The following is a 17525-nucleotide window of genomic DNA, read 5'->3' as shown; positions in this document are numbered from 1 at the left end:
TCATTTTTCTGCATGTGGCTGTCCAATTTTCCCAACACCATTTGTTGAAGAGGCTGTCTTTTTTCCATTGGACATTCTTTCCTGCTTTGTCGAAGATTAGTTGACCATAGAGTTGAGGGTCTATTTCTGGGCTCTCTAGTCTGTTCCATTGATCTATGTGTCTGTTTTTGTGCCAGTACCATGCTGTCTTGATGATGACAGCTTTGTAATAGAGCTTGAAGTCCAGAATTGTGATGCCACCAACTTTGGCTTTCTTTTTCAATATTGCTTTGGCTATTCAAGGTCTTTTCTGGTTCCATATAAATTTTAGGATTATTTGTTCCATTTCTTTGAAAAAAATGGATGGTACTTTGATAGGAATTGCATTAAATGTGTAGATTGCTTTAGGTAGCATAGACATTTTCACAATATTTATTCTTCCAATCCAGGAGCATGGAACATTTTTCCATTTCTTTGTGTCTTCCTCAATTTCTTTCATGAGTACTTTATAGTTTTCTGTGTATAGATTCTTAGTCTCTTTGGTTGGATTTATTCCTAGGTATCTTATAGTTTTGGGTGCAATTGTAAATGGGATGGACTCCTTAATTTCTCTTTCTTCTGTCTTGTTGTTGGTGTAGAGAAATGCAACTGATTTCTGGGCATTGATTTTATATCCTGACACTTTACTGAATTCCTGTACAAGTTCTAGCAGTTTTGGAGTGGAGTCTTTTGGGTTTTCCACGTATAGTATCATATCATCTGCGAAGAGTGATAGTTTGACTTCTTCTTTGCCAATTTGGATGCCTTTAATTTCCTTTTGTTGTCTGATTGCTGAGGCTAGGACTTCTAGTACTATGTTGAATAGCAGTGGTGATAACGGACATCCCTGCCGTGTTCCTGACCTTAGCAGAAAAGCTTTCAGTTTTTCTCCATTGAGAATGATATTTGCAGTGGGTTTGTCATAGATGGCTTTGATAATATTGAGGTATGTGCCCTCTATCCCTACACTTTGAAGAGTTTTGATCAGGAAGGGATGCTTACTTTGTCAAATGCTTTTTCAGCATCTACGGAGAGTATCATATGGTTCTTGTTCTTTCTTTTATTAATGTGTTGTATCACATTGATTGATTTGCGGATGTTGAACCAACCTTGCAGCCCTGGAATAAATCCCACTTGGTCGTGGTGAATAATCCTTTTAATGTACTGTTGAATCCTATTGGCTAGTATTTTGGTGAGAATTTTTGCATCTGTGTTCATCAAGGATATTGGTCTGTAGTTCTCTTTTTTGATGGGATCCTTGTCTGGTTTTGGGATCAAGGTGATGCTGGCCTCATAAAATGAGTTTGGAAGTTTTCCTTCCATTTCTATTTTTTGGAACAGTTTCAGGAGAATAGGAATTAGTTCTTCTTTAAATGTTTGGTAGAATTCCCCTGGGAAGCCATCTGGCCCTGGGCTTTTGTTTGTTTGGAGATTTTTGATGACTGTTTCAATCTCCTTACTGGTTATGGGTCTGTTCAGGCTTTCTATTTCTTCCTGGTTCAGTTGTGGTAGTTTATATGTCTCTAGGAATGCATCCATTTCTTCCAGATTGTCAAATTTGTTGGCGTAGAGTTGCTCATAGTATGTTCGTATAATTGTCTGTATTTCTTTGGTGTTAGTTGTAATCTCTCCTCTTTCATTCATGATTTTATTTATTTGGGTCCTCTCTCTTTTCTTTTTGATAAGTCTGGCCAGGGGTTTATCGATCTTATTAATTCTTTCAAAGAACCAGCTCCTAGTTTCGTTGATTTGTTCTATTGTTTTTTTGGTTTCTATTTCATTGATTTCTGCTCTAATCTTTATGATTTCTCTTCTCCTGCTGGGTTTAGGGTTTCTTTCTTGTTCTTTCTCTAGCTCTTTTAGGTGTAGGGTTAGGTTGTGTATTTGAGACCTTTCTTGTTTCTTGAGAAAGGCTTGTACCGCTATATATTTTCCTCTCAGGACTGCCTTTGTTGTGTCCCACAGATTTTGAACCGTTGTGTTTTCATTATCATTTGTTTCCATGAATTTTTTCAACTCTTCTTTAATTTCCTGGTTGACCCATTCATTCTTTAGAAGGATGCTGTTTAGTCTCCATGTATTTGGGTTCTTTCCAAATTTCCTCTTGTGATTGAGTTCTAGCTTCAGAGCATTGTGGTCTGAAAATATGCAGGGAATGATTCCAATCTTTTGATAACGGTTGAGACCTGATTTAGGACCAAGAATATGATCTATTCTGGAGAATGTTCCATGTGCACTAGAGAAGAATGTGTATTCTGTTGCTTTGGGATGAAATGTTCTGAATATATCTGTGATGTCCATCTGGTCCAGTGTGTCATTTAAGGCCTTGATTTCCTTGTTGATCTTTTGCTTGGATGATCTGTCCATTTCAGTGAGGGGAGTGTTAAAGTCTCCTACTATTATTGTATTATTGTCGATGTGTTTCTTTGATTTTGTTATTAATTGGTTTATATAGTTGGCTGCTCCCATGTTAGGGGCATAGATATTTAAAATTGTTAGATCTTCTTGTTGGACAGTTCCTTTGAGTATGATATAGTGTCCTTCCTCATCTCTTATTATAGTCTTTGGCTTAAAATCTAATTGATCTGATATAAGGATTGCCACTCCTGCTTTCTTCTGATGTCCATTAGCATGGTAAATTCTTTTCCACCCCCTCACTTTAAATCTGGAGGTGTCTTCGGGTTTAAGATGAGTTTCTTGTAGGCAACATATAGATGGGTTTTGTTTTTTTATCCATTCTGATACCCTGTGTCTTTTGATTGGGGCATTTAGCCCATTAACATTCAGGGTAACTATTGAGAGATATGAATTTAGTGCCATTGTATTGCCTGTAAGGTGACTGTTATTGTATATTGTCTCTGTTCCTTTCTGATCTACTACTTTTAGGGTCTCTCTTTGCTTAGAGGACCCCTTTCAATATTTCCTGTAGAGCTGGTTTGGTGTTTGCAAATTCTTTCAGTTTTTGTTTGTCCTGGAAGCTTTTACTCTCTCCTTCTATTTTCAATGATAGCCTAGCTGGATATAGTATTCTTGGCTGCATGTTTTTCTCATTTAGTACTCTGAATATATCATGCCAGCTCTTTCTGGCCTGCCAGGTCTCTGTGGATAAGTCTGCTGCCAATCTAATATTTTTACCATTGTATGTTACAGACATCTTTTCCCGGGCTGCTTTCAGGATCTTCTCTTTGTCACCAAGACTTGTAAATTTTACTATTAGGTGACGGGGTGTGGACCTATTCTTATTGATTTTGAGGGGGGTTCTCTGAACCTCCTGGATTTTGATGCTTGTTCCCTTTGCCATATTGGGGAAATTCTCTCCAATAATTCTCTCCAATATACCTTCTGCTCCCCTCTCTCTTTCCTCTTCTTCTGGAATCCCAATTATTCTAATGTTGTTTCGTCTTATGGTGTCACTTATCTCTCGAATTCTCCCCTCATGGTCCAGTAGCTGTTTGTCCCTCTTTTGCTCAGCTTCTTTATTCTCTGTCATTTGGTCTTCTATATCGCTAATTCTTTCTTCTGCCTCATTTATCCTAGCAGTGAGAGCCTCCATTTTTTATTGCACCTCATTAATAGCTTTTTTGATTTCAACTTTGTTAGATTTTAGTTCTTTTATTTCTCCAGAAAGGGCTTTTATCTCTCCAGAGAGGGTTTCTCTAATATCTTCCATGCCTTTTTCGAGCCTGGCTAGAACCTTGAGAATCGTCATTCTGAACTCTATATCTGACATATTACCAATGTCTGTATGGATTAGGTCCCTAGCCTTTGGTACTGCCTCTTGTTCTTTTTTTTGTGGTGAATTTTTCTGCCTTGTCATTTTGTCCAGATAAGAGTAGATGAAGGAGCAAGTAAAATACTAAAAGGGTGGCAACATCCCCAGGAAAATATGCTTTAGCCAAATCAGAAGAGATCCCAAATCGTGAGGGGGGAGAAAGGGGATAAAAAGAGGTTCAGAAAGAAGAAAAAAAAAAAAAAAAGAAAGAAAGAAACAATTAAAAAAAGAAAACCAATAAAGAAAAAATATAAAAAGAAAAAAATATATATATATATATTAGATAAACTAGTTAAAAAACGTTAAAAAAAGAAAAGGGTAAAAGTTTAAAAAATTTAGCAGAAGAAGAAAAATAAATTGAAAAGGAAAAAAATTAAATTAACTGCAAGGCTAAAGAATCATGGGGAGAAAGCCATGAGTTCCGTGCTTGCTTTCTCCTCCTTTGGAATTCCGCTGCTCTCCTTGGTATTGAAACTGCACTCCTTGGTAGGTGAACTTGGTCCTGGCTGGGCTTCTTGTTGATCTTCTGGGGGAGGGGCCTGTTGTAGTGATTCTCAAGTGTCTTTGCCCCGGGCGGAGTTGCACCGCCCTTACCAGGGGCCGGGCTCAGTAATCCGCTTGGGTTTGCTTTCAGGAGCTTTTGTCCCCTGAGCGCTTTCCGTAGAGTTCTGGAGGGCGGGAATGAAGATGGCAGCCTCCCGGTCTTCGGCCCAGAGGAGCCGAGAGCCCGGGGCCCCACTCCTCAGTGCGCCCTCAGAGAACAGCGCCGATTTACTCCCGTCACCCTGCCTCCGGCCGCGCTCCGAGCTGACCGAGCCTGCGACCGGTTCAAGGTAACCCCGAGCTTAGAGTCACTCCTCAGCTCTGTCTCTGTAGCCGGCTTCCCTGTTCTAATACCTGTAAGCTCTGCGACACTCAGACACCCCCGATCCTTCTGTGACCCTGCGGGACCTGAGGCCACGCTTACCCTGGGTGGGCTTCACCCCGGTTAAGCCTCTGGAGCGATGTCCCTCAGCGGAACAGACTTTTAAAAGTCCCGATTTTGTGCTCCGCTGCTCCGCCGCTTGCCGGGAGCCGGCCCCTCCCCCCGCGGTCTATCTTCCCGTGGCTTTGGATTCCTTCTCCGCCAGTCCTACCTTTCAGAAAGTGGTTGATTTTCTGTTTCTAGAGTTGCTGTTCTTCTTCTCTTCGATCTCCCGTTGGATTTGTAGGTGTTTGCAATCTTTAGATAAGCTATCTAGCTGATCTCCCGCTACCTGAAGTAGTCTCAGCCTGCTACTTCTCCGCCATCTTGACTCCTCCCCCTCTTTTTTTTTTTAAGATTTTATTTATTTATTTGACAGACAGAGATCACAATTAGGCAAAGAGGCAGGCCGAGAGAGAGAGGAGGAAGCAGGCTCCCCACTGAGCAGACAGCCCATTCTGGGGCTCGATACTGGAACCTTGGGATCATGACCCAAGCCAAAGGCAGAGGCTTTAACCCACTGAACCACCCAGGCACCCCTGTTCTTTTGATCTATGTGTCTATTTTTGTGCCAGTATCATACTGTTTTGATCACTACACCTTTGTAATATAACTTGAAGTCTGGAATTGTGATGCCTCCGGCTCTGTTTTTCTTTTTCAAGGTTGCTTTGGCTATTTGGGTCTTTTGTGGTTCCATACAAATTTTACGATTGCTTTTTCCAGCTCTGTGAAAAATGGTATTTTGATAGAAATCATATTTTTTAAAAGATTTTATTATTTATTTGACAGAGAGAGATCACAAGTAGGCAGAGATGCAGGCAGAGAGCGGGGGGGGGGGGGGGATGCAGGCTCCCCGCTGAGCAGAGAGCCCGATGCGGGGCTCGATCCCAGGATCCTGGGATCATGACCTGAGCCGAAGGCAGAGGCCTCAACCCACTGAGCCACCCAGGCGCCCCAATAGAAATCATATTAAATGTATAGATTGCTTTGGGTAGTATAGACATTGTTTTTAAGATTTACTTATTTGAGAGACAGAGAGCATGAGGAGATGGGCAAAGGGAAAGGGAGAGACAGAATCTCAAGCAAACTCCCCATTGAGTGTGGAGCCCAATGTGGGCCTTGATCTCACAACCCTGAGGTCATGACCTGAGCCGAAATCAAGAGTTGAGCACTTAACCAACTGAGCCACCCAGGCACCCCACTTTGAGAAGTATAGACATTTTAACAATATTTGTTCTTCTGATCCATGTGCACAGAATGAATGTCTTTACACTTCTTTGTGTCCTCTTCAATTTCTTTCATCAGTGTTTTATAGTTTTCAGAGTACAAGTCTTTCATCTCTTTGGTTAGGTTTATTCCTAGGTATCTTGTGGATTTTGGTGCAATTGTAAATGGGATCGATTCCATTTCTTTCTGCTGCTTCATTATTGGTATATAGAAATGCAACAGATTTCTGTGCATTGGTTTTCTATCCTTCAACTTTCCTTAATTTGTGTATCAGTTCTGTAATTTTTTGGTGGAGTCTTTGAGGCTTTCTATATAGAGTATCATGTTATCTGCAAATAGTGAGTTTTACTTCTCCCTTGCCAATCTGGGTGCCTTTTATTTCTTTTTGTTGTCTGATTGCTGTGGCTTGGATTTCCAATACTATGTTAAATAACTATGGTGAGAGTGGACATCCCTGTCTTGTTCCTGACCACAGAAGAAAAGCTCTCTGTTTCCCCTCAATAAGGAAACTGCAAATGACATATCTGATAAAGGGTTAATATCCAAAATATAAAAGAATTTATAAATGTTAACACCAATTAAATGAATAATTGAGTTTTTTAAATGGGCAGGAGACATAAATAGACAGATTTAAAAAAAAACAAAACAGATGGCAAACAGACCCATGAAATGATACTCAATATCACTCATCATCAGGGAAATACAAATGAAAACTACAATGAGATATCACCTCACAACTGTCACAATGGCTAAAATTAGCAACTCAAGAAACAACAGATGTTGGTGAGGATGTGGAAAAAGTAGAACCCTCATGCACTGTTGATAGAAATGCAAACTGATGCAGCCACTCTGGAAAACAGTATAAAAAATAGAGCTACCCTAAAATCCAGCAATTGCACTACTAGGTATTTATCTTAAGAATACAAAAATTCTACTTCAAAGGGATACATGCACCCCAATATTTATAGCAGCATTACCAACAATAGCCAAATACGGAAAGACCCCAAATGCCCATCGACTGATGAATGGATAAAGATGTGGAATATATACACAACAGAATATTACTCAGCCATCAAAAAGAATGAAATCTTGCCATTTGCCACACATGGTTAGAGGTAGAGAATATTATGTTAAGCAAAATAAGTCAGAGAAAGACAAATACTGTGTGATTTAACTCATACATGGAATTTAAGAATCAAAACAAATGATCATGGAGGGAAGAAAAGAGAGGTGAGCCAAATAACTATAGAGAACACACTTAACTATAGAGAACACACTGATGATGACCAGAAAGGAGGTGGGGGTGGTGGTGGACGGAGATGAGTTAAATAGGTGATGGGGATTAAGGAGTGCACTATTTGTGATGAGCACTGGGTGTTGTATGTAAGTGCTGAATCACTAAATTGTACACCTGAAACTAAAAACACACTGTATGGTAACTGGAATTTAAATTAAAACCTAAAAAAAAAAAATTACTACCTGGATTTTACCTTCAGAATTTCTGATTTGATTGGTCTAGAGTATGGCCTGGTTATGGAAATTTTATTTTGTCTTCTTTTTTTTAAAGATTTTATTTATTTATTTGACAGAGAGAGAGCCCACAAGTAGGCAGAGCAGCAGGCAGAGGGAGGGAGAAGTTGGCTCTCTGCTGAGCAGGGAGCCCAACATGGGATTCAGTCCCAGGACCCTGGGATCATGACCTGAGCCAAACGCAGACACCCAAATGACTGAGCCACCTAGGCACCACAAGATTTTCTTTTTTAAATCTCTCAAGTGATTTTAGGTGTTCCCAAGACAAAGAATCACTGAAAAGAACTCCCATGGGAAAGGCTTTTGAAAAGTAAACGATCATCCTCAATTAGCTTTTTAAAAATCTGGATTTTAAAACCTGGATTTTAAATCTTCATTAAGCTTTTTGTAATAAGGTGAATCCACATTTAATTCTGTTTTATTTATTCTACATTCAAAAAGTTATAGAGTCAATGTATTTTATTTATTTATTATTATTATTTTTTTTAAGATTTTATTTATTTGTCAGAGAGACAGAGTGCACACACAAGCAGGGAAAGGGGCAGGCGGAGGGAGAAGCAGGCTCCCGGCTGAGCAAGGACCACCCCCTCGCCAGCCCCCCTGCTCCGCTCGATGTGGGACTCCATCCCAGGACTCTGGGATCATGGCGTGGACCAAAGGCAGATGCTCAACCAAATGAGCCACCCGGTTGTCCTGACTCAAGTATTTTAGGCTTAAGGATACCTTAAAGATCATTTAACCCAACAAACACATCTTATAAATGAAGAGACTGTATTATTAAGTTATACATGGATAAAAGGACTATATTGAAAAGTAAGTTTCCTGTCGTCTTGCCCCCACTGCTAGGCTTATTTCTCAAAGCCAGCTATGTCAACAATCTTGTGAGCACTTTGTTCTAGAGGTACTCTCCAAGTATCTCCAAATGACATCTCCAATTCAGTTGCTCATATTTTAGGAGAACACAAACGACCTCCTTGTGTGAGTTGGGGGTCACTGCTGGGCATCTGGAACATGGCAGGGCATCCACTTACTCCAATAATCACCAGTGAATTGTAGGATAGAGTACAGGAGCAGGACAAGGCACTGGGGTGTTGAGTAGTAATAGGACTTAATTGCTTATGGCAAAAATGGTGATTGTAAAGAAGTAGGCTATACTTAGTGCCCTAGTAAGGATGAAAAGGGGAAAGGAGAAATTGAAGATAGTGAGTATTCTACTCAGAACAGAAAAGGAAGTGAGAAACCATCAAGCACGGCTTCGAGGGAGTTTTGTCTCCTGTGGACACAGAATAGATACAGCTGAGTATCAGGTGTAGCGCCTGGTAGTAACAGTGGCTGAGTTGCAGCAAGATATAGATGCTCAACCCTATCAAGTCTCCTGAACTATGACAGGGGCACTGTAGGAGAGGTGTGGGACTCTGCATATGGAATAAAGACATTTAGGCACACATGAATAAGCCCTAGAACAATGAATTCGCATAACCTTCCCAGTCTGTGGAGGCAGCCCCTCTTACTCACAAGCAGTCTGCCCATGCTTAAAGCATTTCAATGCATGCACCTGGGGCAGGAGCCTCACCCTGATGCCACGCCTCTTAGAAGTCCACGCCCACCACCTCTCATTGCCTCTAAGCCTATAATGAGAGTTGGAGACCAAGAAAGGCCAGTGGAGAACACAGGCTTATTCTATGCTCTATACCAAGAGACATACAGGACCTTACCAATATGTATCTACAGGAGTCTGAGGAGTGCATGGGGGCAAATTCTAAAGGTGTTTGAACAAGGATAGAGAAATACAGGGCTTGACTGGGCAGAGTTTATTGGCATGCATGTATCCACACAATGTTTGGGTAGAATGAGTTGACTCAGGCACCTGGCAGTGCTGTTAAGAGTCTGCTAGGTTAATTGCCAGTGAGAATGAAATGCCAGAACTTCTTGCATATTGTAGAGGAAAGAATATGAAGGCTCAGAGAGGTAAGACTATTGGAAAGTCTGCTATGCGTGCCTTTCTAGACCTTTCCTTTACCAGACCTCAACTACCTGCCAGTCCCCTTTGCATGCTATCTCATAGAACCACCAGCCAGTACCCACTTGAGAATATCATTCAGCCTTAAAAAAGAATGAAATTCTGGGGACGCCTGGGTGGCTCAGTTGGTTAAGCAGCTGCCTTCAGCTCAGGTCATGATCCCAGCGTCCTGGGATCGAGTCCCACATTGGGCTCCTTGTTCTGTGGGGAGCCTGCTTCTCCCTCTGCCTCTGCCTGCCACTCTGTCTGCCTGTGCTCGCTCTCTCTCTCTCTTTCTGACAAATAAATAAATAAAATCTTTAAAAAAAAAAAAAAGAATGAAATTCTGACATATGCTACAACATGAATGAACCCTGAAGACATTATACTAAATAAAATAAGCCAGACACATAAGGAGCAATATTGTATGATTCCCCTTATATGAGGTACCTAGAATAAGAAAATAGACACCAAAAGTAGAATAGAGTTTACTGAGGGCTGGGAAGAGCAAAGAATTTAATGGATGCAGGTTTTTGTTCAAGGTAATGAAAAAATTCTGGAAATTAATAGTGATGGTTGTTGTACAACACTGTGAATATACTTAGTAGCCTGAATTATATACTTAAAATGGTTAAAATGGTAAATTTTATGTTATATATGTTCTACTACAATAAAATACACCTATTTTGCCTGGTCAAAGGGTGAGCCAATGACCTATGACCCAAGCTAGGTCAATTGAACTGGTCAGCCTGAACTACGTATCTTGAGCTGAAGGTCACAAGATAGATGTCTTGGTCCGGGCTGCCATAAAGAAGTATACCATAGACTGGGTGGCTTATAAACAATAGATATCCATTTCTCACAGTTCTGGAGTCTAGGAAGCTGAGATCAATGTACAGGCATGGCTGGGTTCTGGTGAGGGTCTTTTTCCGGGTTGCAGTGGCCAAATTTTTGTTGTATTCTCACATAGCACACAGCAGAGAGGGGAAGAAAGCTCTCTTATGACTCTTATAAGGGCACTAATCCCATTCATGAGTTCTCCATTCTCATGAGCTCATCCCAGTTACCTTCCCAAAGACCTCATTTCTTAATACAATTACATTGGGGATTCAACATACGAATTTGTGGGAGACACAAACATTCAAACCATAACAATAGGCATGACTTAGAAGATTCATTCTGCTTCTTCAGCATCTTTCTTAGATTTTTCAAACCATTCCATAGCATTTAAATAATGATTAAAGCATTTCTTTTTTAAACTCTGAAATTACCCAGTTTTAGTAGGCCATCTATCTCCTGCCAGGAACCTAACTAATGAGTTGACTAACATGTATTGAGTGCCGCCATATGCCAACACTGAATATATTATCAGGTTATCAACCTGTCTCTCCCACTCCACCAAGGATTGCTTAGGCATCATGGGCTTCTGTAGGAGTTTTGTTTTCTTCTCAAGCTATTCATAAGTTCTGACTATTTTCAAATTCCCTTTAGAACTACCTGGGGTTTCTATCAACTGCTTCCAAGGATTTTGAATGAATGACCCATGCTAATTTGGTTATTCACAATTATGAAGATCTTTGGGGGAGTAATTAGTAGCCAGTCATATTTATAGGCAGACAAAATCAACAGATAAGATCCTCCATAACCTGCTGAGTTACAGTGAGGTTGTGTATTGAATTCTACCCCATCTGCAGCTGCCTGTTCACTAGCAGATATAAAACAATCCTACAATCTGTTCTATAGCTTGACACCTATTGAAGCCACAGGTCTTTGTTAGTTTAGGTGTTCTTATAATACTTTTCAGAATGGGTTCACTGAATTAAGGAGGACACATGTTGTGATGAGCACTGGGTGTTATATGCAACTAATGAATCATTGGGCACTACAACAAAAACTAGTGATGTACTATGTGTTGGCTAACAGAATTTAATAAAAAACTGAAATAAAAAATAACAAAAATGGTTAATTGAGGCAAACACTGCATTATTCTAGTAGTCCAGAATCTTTCATCAATAGCTGGACATGGAACCACTTTAGAATTACACTTACAATGCAGTTCTGAAGGGTACAGGCCATTGAGATTTTTATACTTTGTCTATGCAGGGGCAGGGATGCTTTTATAATATTTTTGGCCTATCCATGTATCTTGAACTTCCCAATCACTGATGAAAAGCCACTTACTAATTTATTCTGTTAGCATAAAGCCATCTCTGATGTCTGGGCTTCTGATCAGAAGCTCTAATGTGCTAATTAAACACTTCTAGATTGTGTATTCCTGATCAGAATACTGACAATCCCTAAAATAGAAATCAAAATCAACAATCAAAAATATCACACTGCTTAAGTAATTTAAAGCAAATTACAGACAAGATGATAAGAAAGCATAAGACAATAGCAATTTCCTGATTCTGATTCCTAATGAATTTATGTCATTAGAATAAAAGGCCTCCACCTGGCTCCCAAACCACTACCATGTTCTTTCCTTCCCATTACAGACAAACTTCTCAACAGCAGACTGCTCCCATGGTCTCCGATTCTTTTCCTCACTATGATTCCTCATTCCATTCGGGTCTAGCTCTGTCTCCTAAGCCCCCGAAATAGCTGTTGCCAAGGTCACAGTGACCTCCACATCACAAGATCCAGGCCAAATATTTTAGTCTTCCTTCTCCTCATTCCTGAAACATTTTCTTTCTTGGCTTATAGGCCATATTACTTCCCTTATTTTCCACCTAATATTCTAAATAGTTTCTTTTCAGTTTCCTTTGCTGACTCAGCCTCCTTGTCAGAGTTTAAAATCTACACACTTAGTTTGCTAATCCTGAGTTATTTCATTCACAACCATGGCTTCAATCACTGTTTATAAACTGATACCCAAATATGTACTTCCGACTCAGAACATTCTGGGCTTTGGACAGTAAATCCCAACTGCCTGCTTCATGTTTCTCTTGGATGCCTCAAAAACACTTCAAATTTTACAGAATTAACATGAAATTTATCTTTTTTTTCAAACAAGGCCCTCTCCTAGTGATTTTTATTTCAGTAAATGTTAGTATTGTCTCCCCCTGTATGCCATGGCTAATTATTCTAGTCCAAATTCTGGAAGTCCTCTTTAGCACATTCTCTTCCCCAGACCATCACCAAGCCTGGTTGACTCTACTTCTTTACCATAACCTGAATCTGCTCATCTCTCTATATCCGCCTGGCTTCCATCCTGGTCATCATCACCTCTCACTTGGATTCCAGCAATTAACCAGTCTTGCCAGGCAACTGAGTTTCTTATGGTTTAAAACTCTGTCTGCTCTATGTAATCCAGCAGAGACTTCTAATTGCCTACCATAATTTGTTTTGCCCTTCATCTTTTAGATGCTCATCACCCTCAAAATAATGCTGATTTTATTTGAGACTCTACAAAAGGGCCATAATTCCCAGGCTCCTGAGCTAGGTATGGCTCTATGGGTAAATTCTGGTCAGTGAGTTGCAAGTCGAAGTGATATATGGGACTTTCAGGAATGCTTTTCCGCAAAAAAGATAGTCATCAAAGGGAAATGTCTCAGCTAGAAAGTGCACCTCTTTTACCCATCTCTTCTTCCCTCTTCTTGGTATCTGGAATACAGGAGTGTTGGCTGATCTTCCACTAGCATGCCCAGCTGAGCCCTTCTTGAGTTCCTGGCCCACAAAAAACATGATTGATAATGAAATCATAGCTCTTGCTTTAAGCCACTATGTTTTGGGGTGACTTTCACACAGAAAGAGATGGCTGATATCACCCACTGATTAAGGGTAAGGCTCTCTGAACGGGTACATGGTGTCCTGTGTTCCTCTTTTTTTTTTTTTTTCCCCAGTGTTCCAAGATTCATTGTTTATGCACCACACCCAGTGCTCCATGCAATATGTGCCCTCCTTAATACCCACCACCAGGCTCACCGAACCCCCCAACCCCTTCCCCTCCAAAACCCTCAGTTTGTTTCTCAGAGTTCACAGTCTGTCATGGTTCATCTCCTCCTCCAACTTCCCTCAATTCACTTTTCCTTTCCTTCTCCAAATGTCCTCCATGTTATTCCTTATGCTCCACAAGTAAGTGAAACCATATGATAATTGACTCTCCCTCCTTGACTTATTTCACTCAGCATAATCTCCTCTAGTCCCATCCATGTTGATACAGAAGTTGGGTATTCATCCTTTTTGATGGAGGCATAATATTCCATTGTATATATGGACCATATTTTCTTTATCCATTCATCTGTTGAAGGGTGTTCTTGGTGTGTTCCTTTTAAGAAGACATCAAGGATGCTGTCAGCTGTAGGATCCCCACAAAGTGTACATGGGGATACTCATTGCCCTTCTTTTCAGGAATCTTTCCATGGAGGAGGGGTCGAAGTTCTGAGCACTTTTCAAAGACCCACTACTTTTAAGCTCTAATTGTTTCCTCCCCTAACATTTTCCATCTTCTAGCTAGTTGAACACAATATTATTTCTTTTTGTTGAAATCAACTCTTACATTATTGGGTCTATTCTTTCCAACTATTGTTAATGTGTAAACTTTGTGCTCCCTTTCTCCATAGTCAAAAGAATTTTATTTTCTCAAATCTGTGGCCCTTTGAGTTACAAACAGTGGCTTTTTATGACCCTTGTCTCTGCTATATATTTATAAAAATCGACCTAGTTAAAAATGGTTGTGGATGGCAAATTTTGTGTTATGTAGTTTTTACTACAAGTTAAAAAATCAAAGTAGGAGCTCAAAGGCCAAGATTCAGTCTTTGTTCTCTATGTATCAAACCTTCTATGAGAACAGTATGTATAGGTGAAATTAAGTATAAATGCAAAAGTAATTGATAAGAGAAACCATATAATTTACCTGATATACTCTTTCAAGTGAATTCACATTACAATTAGAATGAAATTTAAAGTGTTTAACTTGACCCATAAGACCATATATAATTGGCCTGTATCCTACACTTCTAACTTCATGCTGAATTGCTCTTCCCCTCCACTCTATTCTCTACCCACACTGGATTCCCAGAGTTTCTGATGTGACATACACTGTCCAGCCCTGGAGCACACAGTTCCCTCTGCCTATGTCACTATTTCTCACATCCTCACTTTCTTAGAGAATAATTCTTGATTCCCCAGACAAGGGGAGTATTTTTCCTGTTAGATGCTCCTTTAGTGATTTGTATTTCCATGTAATGGCATCATTGTGTAAATAATGTAAATAACTATTTAATGTTTATTTCCCTTCCTCATCTATGAGCTCCATGATGAGTCAAATTTATCCACTTTACTACTGTATCTCTAGTGCCTATCATATAATAGCATAATAGCTAATGAATAAATAGTTATTGAATAGTCACATCAGTGACTAAATTAGTAAGTGGCTTTATAATTCTTGGGTCATACCAGGGATTGGATTGCACAATATCTAAAATCCATTCTAACTCTAAAATTGCATGTTTCTATGATTCAATTCCCATTCCAGGAAGGGCCATTAATCACCAAACTTAGCCCGTGTGTATAACAGTGCAAATTAAGGCCCACATAAAGTTTATATTATACAGATGTTCTCAGCAGTACTTGGCTTTCCAGATGCTTCATTGATGCAGGCCTACAAATACAATGGGGGATGAGTGCAAGATTGTGATGCTTAGCCAGATTGCCAACTAGAGCACACCTCTAGGGCAAAGCGCCATAGTGGAGATCCAAAGGGTGAAACGACCCCAATCATGTGTTTTGGGAGGTATTGATATTTTTGACTGTCAGGGTTGTGACATTTTTAGGCTCTTGTTGGTCATGGTGAGCATTGAAACTAGCACCTGAGATAGAATCGTTGTTCAACAAATGTATGAATGAATGCATGCATGAATGAGAAGCCTGCAGCATGGAATGCACCTGCAGACTGTCTAAATATATTCATAACTAGGTTGTCAAAACTCACAAACTTAGGCTACCTACCACTCAGGATGCGTGAACCATGAATCTCTGAAAATTAACTCTTAGGTGTCCCAAGTGAAATTACTTCAGGAAAATGTGCTGAAAAATCCCTCCAGTTAAGGACCTTGGCAAGACTGCCAGTGGTCAAGCTCAAAGAGACCCAAAGTGTTTAGGTGTGATATTGGTGCCTGGTGAACTTCAGAAGTAGGAAGTCTCATGCTGGGCTTTTCAAAATGGGTCATTTGTTGCTACAAAAGAATCAGAATGGAGTGGCAGGGGTGGGAAGGGTACCAGGAGATTAAATGGCCTAGCACATCCTCAAATTCTACCATTTGAAAAGGGCCTTAATTGAAGTCTCTTTTTAGAACATAATTCCTAAGTGGAGTAGTAATACTCTGAGTAGCCAGTGGGGAGTGGGCTGGCAAAAACCATTTTTTTCACACAGATCAAGTAACTAGAGGGACCAAGTGCAAATTCTAACACTCACAATATTACGTGGACTGTAGCCAATTCTTCATGGATTTGATTCTATAAAAATGAGTTTTGGCAGCTCAGAACAGTAAGATATTGCTTCCTTGTTCTTAACAAAGATTATTTCTAAGGGAAACCTTCTTCCTCTCTTCTCCCACCAGCCTCCTTAAATTTCAAACTCCATGCACTCAGGAGAGAAATGCCTACATAGATTTGTGCTGAATCCTGAACCTAAGGGGTCCCAGTTCTGTCAATTTTATTATTCAAATAAGGTGAAAATGAGTAACCTTGTTCCAGAGTGAAAAGTTCAGGTTTCTGTGACTTGCTGATCCATGATAATAATTATTTAGCATTTCATAGCCGGTTCTGGAAATTAGATAAATTCCAGAAAGCTGCCTGGAGGCTTCATAATTCAGGTTTTAGCCTTTGTAAGTAATGTTGGCCTCTAAGAATGAAAGCAAACCAAGGAAGGCCAGCTGATCTCACTGGAGAAGGAGAGATGCCTCTTCAGGAAAAAGGTGAGGTCTTAGAACATAGTCTAGATGAATATGAAGCATAAAAAATGAGATCTCAAAGGCCAGAACAGATGCAAAAAGGAAAAGTAACCCTCACATCAAACTGCTCTGAAATAGAGCACTAGTAGAAGGAGAAATGGCTTCATTTTAGCTGCTCAAGGGAAAGTTACTGGAACCCAAAGAAGCCTCACAGAAGAAGAGATGCAATATGTCAGAGGCAGAATCTAAAATGATTTGCCCAGATGAATGTAAAATGATTAGGTAGAATCCAGGTAACTTTTGAGAGTCTAAGCCATAAGTAACGAGTTCATAGAGAAAGCAAGCAGAGACTTGCCCTAGGAAAGCCAGGAGAGCTGTAGTAAATGGCTTCAGAAAACCTGAGCAGATTTGAGAATGGAAGGGTAGGGACATCAGAAAAGAATCCTCCAAGCAGGATCAAGGTATAATTTCAAGGTATAATTCCACTGTAGGTAGATATAAAGATAGAAAGATATTGCCTAGACTCTAAAGAAACATGCCCTAGAAAAGCATGGCATTGGACCTTAAGGAAAGGCACTTAATTGGAGATAAGCCATTGTAAAGGGGTAGCAGGCAGAAGGGCGATAGATCAAAACAAGGCCTGCGTTCACTGTTTGTCTAATGGTTGGGAGAGTATCTCCTGTCACTCCTCTGCTCAGAGCCCTCCTAAAGCTTTCAGTTCACTTAGAAGAAAATGCCAAGTCCTCAGATCAGCCTACACCCCCACCTTAAACTGTCCCGTTGCCTTACCTCTCTGCCTCGTCTCTTAACTTCTCCCCTTGCACACCTTCCCCTATCACACAGCCTCCTCGTATTCCAGCACACTCTTGCTGGACTTTCTCTCTTGCTGTGCTCTCTGTCTGGAACACTCTTCCCCAGATACGTGCATTTTAAACTATAGCATCCCCACCCCAACCCCAGGCACTTCCTATATATCTCTCTGCTTTAATTTTTCTTCATGGCCCTTTTTATCACCTGAGATACATACATTTTACCAATATGTGTTTCTTGTTTATCTCCCTCCAATACAATATATGCTCTTTGAGGGCAGGGATATTTGCTGCTTTGCTCCACTAATGACTC

Source organism: Enhydra lutris, unplaced genomic scaffold (genome assembly GCF_002288905.1).
Source record: "Enhydra lutris kenyoni isolate GAN:26980312 unplaced genomic scaffold, ASM228890v2 scaffoldscaffold14, whole genome shotgun sequence".
Classification (NCBI taxonomy): domain Eukaryota; kingdom Metazoa; phylum Chordata; class Mammalia; order Carnivora; family Mustelidae; genus Enhydra; species Enhydra lutris.
The sequence above is the reverse complement of the archived record's forward strand: the minus strand, read 5'-3'. Positions refer to the sequence as shown.